Below are 9,395 nucleotides of genomic sequence, written 5' to 3'. Positions count from 1 at the left end.
AACTCAGCATCCATAGTACTCAAGGGATATGTAAGACTGGCCACTGCCAAAATTTTGAGGGAAAAAGTGCCAAGCTGCAGACATAGTCTGTGATGCACAGTTTAGTTGACAAAATATTAAAACATTTCTTTTAAATTCGGGGTATAGGGTACACATTTTTATAATTAGAGAAGTTAAGACTCACTTTGGGCCTGCAACAATGACAACGTATTAAATGATCATTAATAATTATTAAGAACTGTTTCTCATTTCTATTTAATGTTTTTGGCAAAGTCACAGGGAGGTACTGGAGATGTGCAAAAGAGCTGCATGTGGCTCTGGAACCACAGGTTGCTGATGTGATAGATTGATTTTTTTATGTATATTTTTGATTGTCAATTTGGTGAGTAAGTAAGCTCACTGAGTCTTGAAAACTGTTATTTAAAATGTCCTTAAAAAAAGACAGTGACAGGGAAACATTTCATTAATATTAGTCCAAGACTATAAATGTAAAAATGCCCCGTAAGAATAAAATCCTGTAAAGAAAAGGGTTAAAAAGGGTTAAAAATGTAAAAGTCCTATAAGAGGAGTTTAAATGCTTAAAAACAGTCAATATAGGTCTTAAAAGAAAAACAGTTAAAAAGGTGTAAATATACTTACCTGTAAGGAGTTAATCTATGACTTGTTGATCCTGTAAGATGATCTGTTGAATGTGTGTGGATAATTTTTTAATTTGTTTATGTGTGTTTTAGAAATAATATTTACTCATTGTTTAAATGTGTAAATGTGATGAGCACAGAAAAGTAACAGAGCAGACACACTACTGCAGATGTTTTATAGAATATTTCTTTTATTATTTGCAATAGAATGAAATTTTACATTGTAAGCTTGTTTATTGAATTATAGACTTTTCATAAATACTTGTATTTAGTTTTTCCTGTTAAAGAGAAAATAAAACAATGTTGTTATACTTACCTGTTCGCTCGCCTGGAAGAAAAAAAATTAGATTAGAAAAATGAGTTTGTAACAATGGGGTGCCATGCCATTGTTCTGATGACCCTTTATTCTGAAACTCCAATAGTCTGAATATTGGCCCAAAAGCCCAATTGTCCAACAGCCCATTATCCCAAAAACAAATGGCCATCGCTCCGAAAATACACACTAACTGTAACCCCTAACCCATAAAAGCTGCAGGGAGAGTGCATATTTTTGGAGCAAAGGGTTTCAGAGCAGTGGTCATTGTATTGTCCCCAGTGGGACATTTTTTGGACCATCAGAACAATGGGCAGTCCCCCAACTTTCGTCTGTTATAAAGTTAGATTTGAAATGAGTTGGATCATTCCTCTTTCAAAGCATTCATTATAAAATCATAATTTTCACAAATTAATACAAAATTACTAATATATTCTTTGAATGTTTGGAGTGGAGAAGCATGTGGGACTAATTAGATCCCAAAAAACTTCTAGAAAGCAAAATGGCTGACAAGCCTTTGCCTAGCACCGACACAATGACCCTACAGCATTTGAAAAGAAGCTCATACCAAAGATATATACAAAAGTATTGCCAGTTCTGTGTCAGTTCAGTATCACCTCCAAAGCAGCAGCAGCTCTCTATTTATTCAGCTTCTTATTTCCCAGTGGGTCACTGGTCCCAGACAGGGTGAGCTGAAGCTGGCTGTGGAGATGTTTACTTGACCCTGCAGAGAGATAACCCAAGATCTGTTGTTGTTCACACAATACAGCCACTTCCTGTCTGAGCCCCACCCAGCCTGATTAAGAGGAGGGGGTTGAGAGGTTTGGTTTGTAACACTGTGCTCAGTGCCAGTTTATTATTTATGTCACTGTAGCAGCCTAACTCTGTCTCAAGTCTGACTGTGTATTATGACCGTTTACAACTAGATTGTGATCGTATAGGAGTTTTAAATTGATTTTGATGCAATAGAGAAAACCATCTCATCTGTTAAAAGAGGCACTTACACTTCTTACACTTCTTTTCTTTCTTTTTCTTTTTCTTTTTTTTTTTTTTTTTACCAAAAAGAGCTAGTTTCATAATGAGAAACATGATATTTCAGTTAAACAGGATCATTTTCATAGTTCTGTGTCTGAGAGGAGCAGACAGGAATTTCCTGGACTGATTTGTTCTCTGGTGACGTGAAGTGGGTTTGGCAGGATGGCCTCTCACCTTTAGTCCCACAAATTCAAAACAAAGTGCAGCTTTAGGTCTGCGCTCGGCTATTATCGGTCTCATGTTCACAGGGAATTCTCAGCCACTGTTGGTTTTGTATTCATAATTCAAAGGTTTTTAAAATGCTGCGGTTACTCATCTGTGAACCCACTGGCTCCGCTGCAGTGCTCTGCAGGGGCTTGTGGCACTATATTATTTTTTACCTACACATATAGTTAATTGCACTTCTAAAAATGTTTTGGATCCTATAAAGTGATATTTAAAGTCAACTTAGGAGTGGTAGAGTTAACTTGAGTCTGTATCCAAAGTTCAGTGGATATGGTTAACTTCAAAACTTTAAATGTCTAAAAGATCATTTCTTTGTTCTCAAGTGTCTGGCTGATTGGACCAAAAGCTCTCCCAAAGATAATAGGAAAAGGAATTTCAACTACAACCACATGAAGTCAAAACAGCAGTCACATAACAGTTTGTCACATCTCCACAGCTTTTTTTCAGCTTGAGGAAAGTTTTACAAATATAAAAACTCCATGGATCAGACATTCATGATAGAAAGAGTCATAATTGACCATGTTTGCAGTTTGAGGTCCTGTCAACAGTTTTACAGATGTCTCTTTCACAGTGGTGGCCCATGGGGAAAAATTCTTTATAAACTGGTGGGGAATTTTCGCTGCAATACCGTGATTGGTCACTGGAAAAAAATTGGTGGAAGTGCTGAGCAGCAAAGCCCTGTATAGTTTTATAACAAGTCTATGGCAAAAACATGTTTTTTGTGACAATGACCTTTACGTTTCACCCCCAAAATCTGATCAGTTCATCATTGAGTCAAAGTGGGCTTTATACCAAATTTGAAGAAATTCTCTCCAGGCATTCCAATCTTGATATCACGTTCACAAGAATGGGACCGGGGTCACAGTGACCACCAAAATCTCATCACTTCATCCTTGACTCCCAGCGGTTGGTTGTGCCAAGTTTGAAGATATTCCATGAAAGTGCTCTTAAGATATCACATTCACTAGAATGAGATATTTTAATACTTCTGAGCTGGCAAGCTAAAGCTGGAGACATATTTTGGGGTTGTCCATTTGTCCATACAACAACCCAAAAACATAATGCCTCTGGCCACAGCTGTAGCCAGCAAGGAGGCATAAAACTATATATATAACTGGTCATACAACAGGACAAATACATATTGACTGAAAAATGTTAAGGATAAGACAATAGTTGACCACTAACTTATTTCGATTCTGGTCATCTATCCAGGAAGGCCAAGATACCAGTACAAGATGACTAATGTGCTCTGAGACACTGACTAAATTAAAAACAATACATCCTTATATATAAAAAGAAAACAAGAAATATGTGTCTGCATACATCGACACACATACTGTACAGACATACATAGTCTGATTACATACATACCTCCACACATTCCAACTTACTGCATCAATCCACGTACTAACATTTACACCAGCATACATCCACCCACCTACATTTCTCATTTCCCACAAGTATGTTCCAGCCTAAGCTGACATGATTTTTATCTCCACTGGAAGTGTGTTCGACTCTCCCACATCCATGTACAGAAAAATATTTTGTCCAGATTATGTCTTAAGTCCACATGCCACAGTATCAGTGGCCCTGCCTGGAGCTGAACAGCTATGTCAGTCTGTAACGAGTCTGTGCCCTCTAAAGCCATTACAAATCAGTGTTGAAAAATTCAATTTGTTTTATGATATGACAGCGCTATAATTAAGGTTAGGTTCAGGCACAAAAATGGCCCGGTTAGGTTTAGGGAAATATCATGGTTTGGGTTAAAATGACTACTTTGCTAAGGTTAGGGGACGTTCATTTTGTAGTTAGAATAATGACCACTTGGTTACTGCTGCAATCTTTTGCAAGTCAAGTTGATAGTTCAGAGTCAATATTCCAGACTTCCAGTCCAAATGCATCCCAGTCCAACTGGTTGAGAAAACAACACCAGCAGTAAACTGATGTTTGTATGGTGAGTCTTTGAACTTTACAAGCATCTGGATGAAAAGGTTGCAGCTTATGTGTGTGCTTTCGTACTGCTGTGACATCAGGTGTCTTTATGTTGGCAGCTCAGGCTGGATGGATCTTGCCTGAGTTTCTGACTTGGAATTCCAGCCTGAATGACTGTTCTATTGCAAGCCTCAGGAACAATCATGGCCATGACTAGAAACCAATGTTGACTCGTTGACTTCACTTCTTTTCATTAAGCTAAGATCATCAGCACCGTTCCACTGAAAGTACAACATGAAGTCCTTTGTCATTCATATCACGGCCATTGACATATAAAGATGACCAACATGACAGCCAAAACATCATCATTGCCTCCTGGTGGCTGGCTGCAGGATAGATCATAAACCCCACCCCTTCCATGTAAACTAAAACATCAACCAAAGATGGTTTCTGTCATTTAAGTTTATTAGTTGTTAGTTTTAGTTTATTATCTGTCTATATCACAATTATATTAGTATTTATTTATCTGATCAGTTTTGTTTTATAGTTATTTGATGCTATAAAAACTGGTTTTAGCTTCAGCCTTGATCACTACTCTGCAGTGTCCTGGATATTTTGGCTTCATTTTCACAGTGGAAAAGCTCAGCGGCCTGTTATTTATCACTGTGTTATGATGGTTTCTGTGGATTTTGTTGTCTTTAAATGAGCTTTGAACATGTGGCTTTGGGGCACCTGCTGAAACAACTGATGCTGTCAATCTCCTTCACAGGGAAACCTCTGGCTGATAAGAAAAGTTTTTTATTTGACTTTAATTTGAAAGGATTTCTTAATCGAGCAATGCAAGTATTAGACTGTCAGTGCCAATGTATGGTAGCAATGCTCCAGCTCAGGGGTCAACTGGAGTTTCTCTTTGAGCTGTTTTGAATGTTTGCCCCCCCCCCCCCCCCCCCACACACACACACACACGCACACACACACACTTCCCCTCGGCACTTCCTCTGCCTATCAAAGTAAGTCAATCTCATCTCAGCTTCCAGGAACAGAAGCTGCTCAATCAGTTCCCAGATTGCACGCAGTGTAACCAAAAGGCTGTAACAGAATGTCATTGTGGCGACAGGAAAAGTGTTTATGCAAAATCACAGCTGACGCAAATCAGAGAATTTTGTGGTGAAGGGAAGAAGAGTGAAGCTATAATTTGAGCGACTTTTCATGCCTGGAAATGAAAGTTGGTTTGGAATTCACACTGGTAATCAAGGTGGTGGAGAGTTCAACAGGCTGACATTGTGTCGGACTAAAGAGGAAGCCTTATAGGACATTTTTAGAGACATCACACTCAATGCAGGAAGTTTTCCTGTTGATTTTGCTGCAGCTATAATCAGTTGCACTGCCCAACAAGTTTCCTGGAAATCCTGGACGTGGGCAGGACCAGCAGGACTGTTAAAACAACCTTACATGTTTGCCACCCTGCCCCAGAGCCGTAACCCCAGTGTTTGAATCAGCTGACACACTTTGTGGATGTAAGGAGTTGTACTTAAATGACCACCATCTGCCTAATTGGACTGACTGTACCCCTGCATGACCTGGTATCTACCGACTCATGCTCAGAGGTTAATGTGGATGTTAAAGCTGCCTGAACCACCTGCAGTGTTTTCTGATGGGATCAGAGGTGATCTATACACAGCACAGACAGCAGAGAACTGCTTTCCGCACTGCTCTCTCAATTAACAACTCAAGGCCTTTTCACACTTACCTTGTTTGATCTGGACTTTCGGACTTTCAAATTTGATCTGAACTAAAATTACAGCTGTGAAACCTCCACTGAACTAGAGACCATCAGCTGAACCCTGGTCTGACTGAAAGAGTTCAGATCAAACTGAACCATGGTTTAGTTGGTTTCTAGTATGAAAACATTTTGAATGGTTCAGACTTTCAGACCAATTACAGGAAGTTCTTGCTATCTATTTGCTCTGTGAGGCAGCTGGATTCATGAGATCATGTGAGAATCCATCTTGCCAGGCTCCAAGCTATATATTTCTGTCTGTACCAGTTGGTGTGAGCCAATCAGCATCCACGGAAGGACTACTGGCATGGGCATGACTTTAGGCGTACCGACAGCAAGAGGCGTCCATGGAAATGACTTGTCTCAAACAAACAATGTCCCCTCCTTAGTGTAGATACTGTGATAGCGTCAGTTATATCAAAACTGGAGAGTATTTCTTCATTGAAAGAAAAGCAAATAACAACACTGGAGGCTTTTATTGATAAAAACAATGTTTGCGCTCCTCTTCGGAGCTTCTGCTTCGGAGCTTCTGCTTCAGTTCAGTGAGTTGATCTGATTGGTTGAAATTAGCCTGTTAGATGTGACAGATGGTTCACTCATTCACTTGCCAAATATTTTTTGTTTTCCAAACAGTTTCTGTGGATGGCTACAACTGAACCATGTGGCGTGTCATGTTAGCTGTCTATACCAGAAAAAGGAGAAACAACACATTGGCAATGATGACAGAGCATAGGTATGCCATGTATGATTCTTTAATGCGCTCACATAGTGGGAAAGTGAATCCAAAACTAACTGGATCAAACTTATACAGTTTAACAAAAACTTGGTTTGGACTTACAGGTATGAAGAGGCTCCTTAATGTTCATTCTGCCTAAAGAGTAAGTTTTTTAAACGTCTTATGGTACTTTCACACCTAATGTTTGGCTCAACAAGAAATAGCTGATTATATGAGGAATCTATTATTAGAGACCTTAACTAGGACATGAATGCCATTAATTGTGGCAAATGTGTAGAAATGGGTCAAAAAGCTTACTTTAAAAGCTTTAAGAGGGGTAGTTACTGAGTGGTTGCTATGTTTTATTCTTTTTGAATGGTGCTATATAAATAAAATTACCTTGCCTTGCCTTTTTCAGTGAGAAACTACACAGAGTGGGACACAAGTTCAACACAGCTGTTTCTCAGTTTCACTTTCTGATTGATCAAGGAGAATCCCCACACTCACACTGTGAGCACGTACACATCAAACACAGACAGCTTTCTCAAAGTTCACCATCAGCAAATGAAATTACATCATATCCAACAACATTATAGTGCACTGTTAAATCAATGCAATACTCATAATAATAGTTGAGTTTTTACTATAATTTAAGGTAAAGTTATCCATTATTATAAAGCACAGGGTTGCATAACGAGATTAAGATTTTTTTGCTCACAAAAACAATGTTAAAATTCTATACAGTAGATATAAGTAAAATAAATCAAAATATTCTTCATGGAGGAGTGCTGAAGATGAATTAAGGCAGTGGTTTTCTGGCATACCCCTCTTCAGAAGCTGAAAAAAGTTCATGCCAGCCCACCCCATAATTATTATCAATAATTAATCAAAATTAGGGAAGCAACAAAAGTCAAATTTTAGTGAAACGAAGGTTAGTGTGACAGCATCAACAAACTTACTTCCCCTACATAAATCATACTGATTCAACTTTGTGTTGCTCTAAACTTCTCCCCTGATACTCCTGCTCTGTACAGGCACCTTCTCCCCCTTCCATCACTGATGCTCAGTAGATGGGTACCAGTGATGTTCTGGGCCATTTTAATCACCTGTTATAGAGTCCTCCTGTGCACATCTCATGCCAGTTTGTGATTTTTCCAGACAGGATGCTCCTGTTGCAATCAGTAACTACCACTACAATCAGTGGTCTGCATGCAGACAGTTCAAACATACAGATGAGGATGAAATTATTACCCCCCTATGAAAATGTTTTGGTTTTTTTTTTCAAATATTTCCCAAGTGCTGTTAAACGGAGCAAGGAACCTGAAATACAGCTTTCCCAAACATTCTAGTTTTATCTAAAATTATTTCGCAAAAAACAAAAACTACCAGGGTCAAATTTATCAGCCCCCCTGGTGCTTATAGTCAGTTGTGTATCCTTTTTGCTGGATAACAGCCTGCAGTCATTTGTTGTAGTTTTCAACAAGTCTCAGACACGTCTCCTGAGGAATCCCAGCCGGTTCTTCTTTGGTGAATCTCTCAAGCTCCTCCACATTTGATGGTCTTCTGGCATGGACCTTGGTCTTCAGTTCACCCCACAGATTTTCATGGGATTCAAGTCAGGGCTTTGTGCAGGTCAGTCAGTAACGTTTACTTTGGTCTTCTGGAGGTGGTTCTTCACCAGGAGCGACGTGTGTTTTGGGTTGTTGACGTATAGCATAGCGTAGCATACTCCAGTCTGGTTTGAAGGTGTCTCTTCTGCAGAAGTGGAGTTTTTCTTGCTCTGCAGCCTCGCAGTTCATTCCTGTGCAGGGCTCTAGTGATTGTCTTCTTTGAGACTACAATTCCCAACTTGACTAAGTCATTCTCTAGTGTCTTGGCAGTTGTTCTGGGGTCTTTAGACACATCTCTCACTAGTTTTCTTTTCTTTCTCTTCCTGCCTCTGCCAGTCTTCTTCTGTACTGTGTGGCTCTTTGAATTTCTTGATGATGCTTCTCACTCCAGTTCTTGACACTTGGAAATGCTGTGATAACGTTGTATATCCTCCTCCTGCTTTGTGAGCATCAACAATTCTTTTTCTCAAGTCTAAACTGATTTCTTTTGTTTTTGACATGATGCTTTCTCAAGTTACAGCTCAAACCCTTACTGAAGTTTTATACTGTGTGTAAATTGGAAGATAACCCTCAGTTTTAACTTGATTTTACAAGCTTTGAGTATTACAAAGTTAAAGCACATCATTACACAACAGTGGTTTCTGCTATGGCTCAATAAAAAGCTCAGTTCTTAAGGGGGCTAATAATATTGACCCTGGTCATTTTTGTTTTTTTTCTGAAATAATTCTGTTATTGTGTGCAAATAGAAATAATTTATGCTTTCTAAAGAAAACAAATATGTTCAGGAAACTGTTGTTGGAAACTCCTTGCTCTGGGGAAAAAAACCTTTCAATTTCATAGAGGAGATAATAATTTTGTCCTCAACTGTACAAGACACAATGGTGACCTGACAGCAGAAGAAGAGCTTCTTTGTTATATTCAGCCGAATAAGATGAAAAAGAAAACCAAGAAAATAATGTGTGTGACTGCTTAATGAGAATACGTAGGACCACCAATGGAGACAACAGGACATACTAGCAGCCAGTTTGCAACACATATGCAGTCAGTGTGCACAGTCCACACAATCACTGGTTTTAGGCTGAATGTGGACGTCTGCACATCAGCTCATTCAGTAAACTGCTGCAGACAAAATTCATGTCATATGGAC

This window comes from Lutjanus erythropterus, chromosome 15 (genome assembly GCF_056507025.1).
Source record: "Lutjanus erythropterus isolate fLutEry1 chromosome 15, fLutEry1.hap2, whole genome shotgun sequence".
Lineage (NCBI taxonomy): Eukaryota > Metazoa > Chordata > Actinopteri > Lutjaniformes > Lutjanidae > Lutjanus > Lutjanus erythropterus.
The sequence above is the reverse complement of the archived record's forward strand: the minus strand, read 5'-3'. Positions refer to the sequence as shown.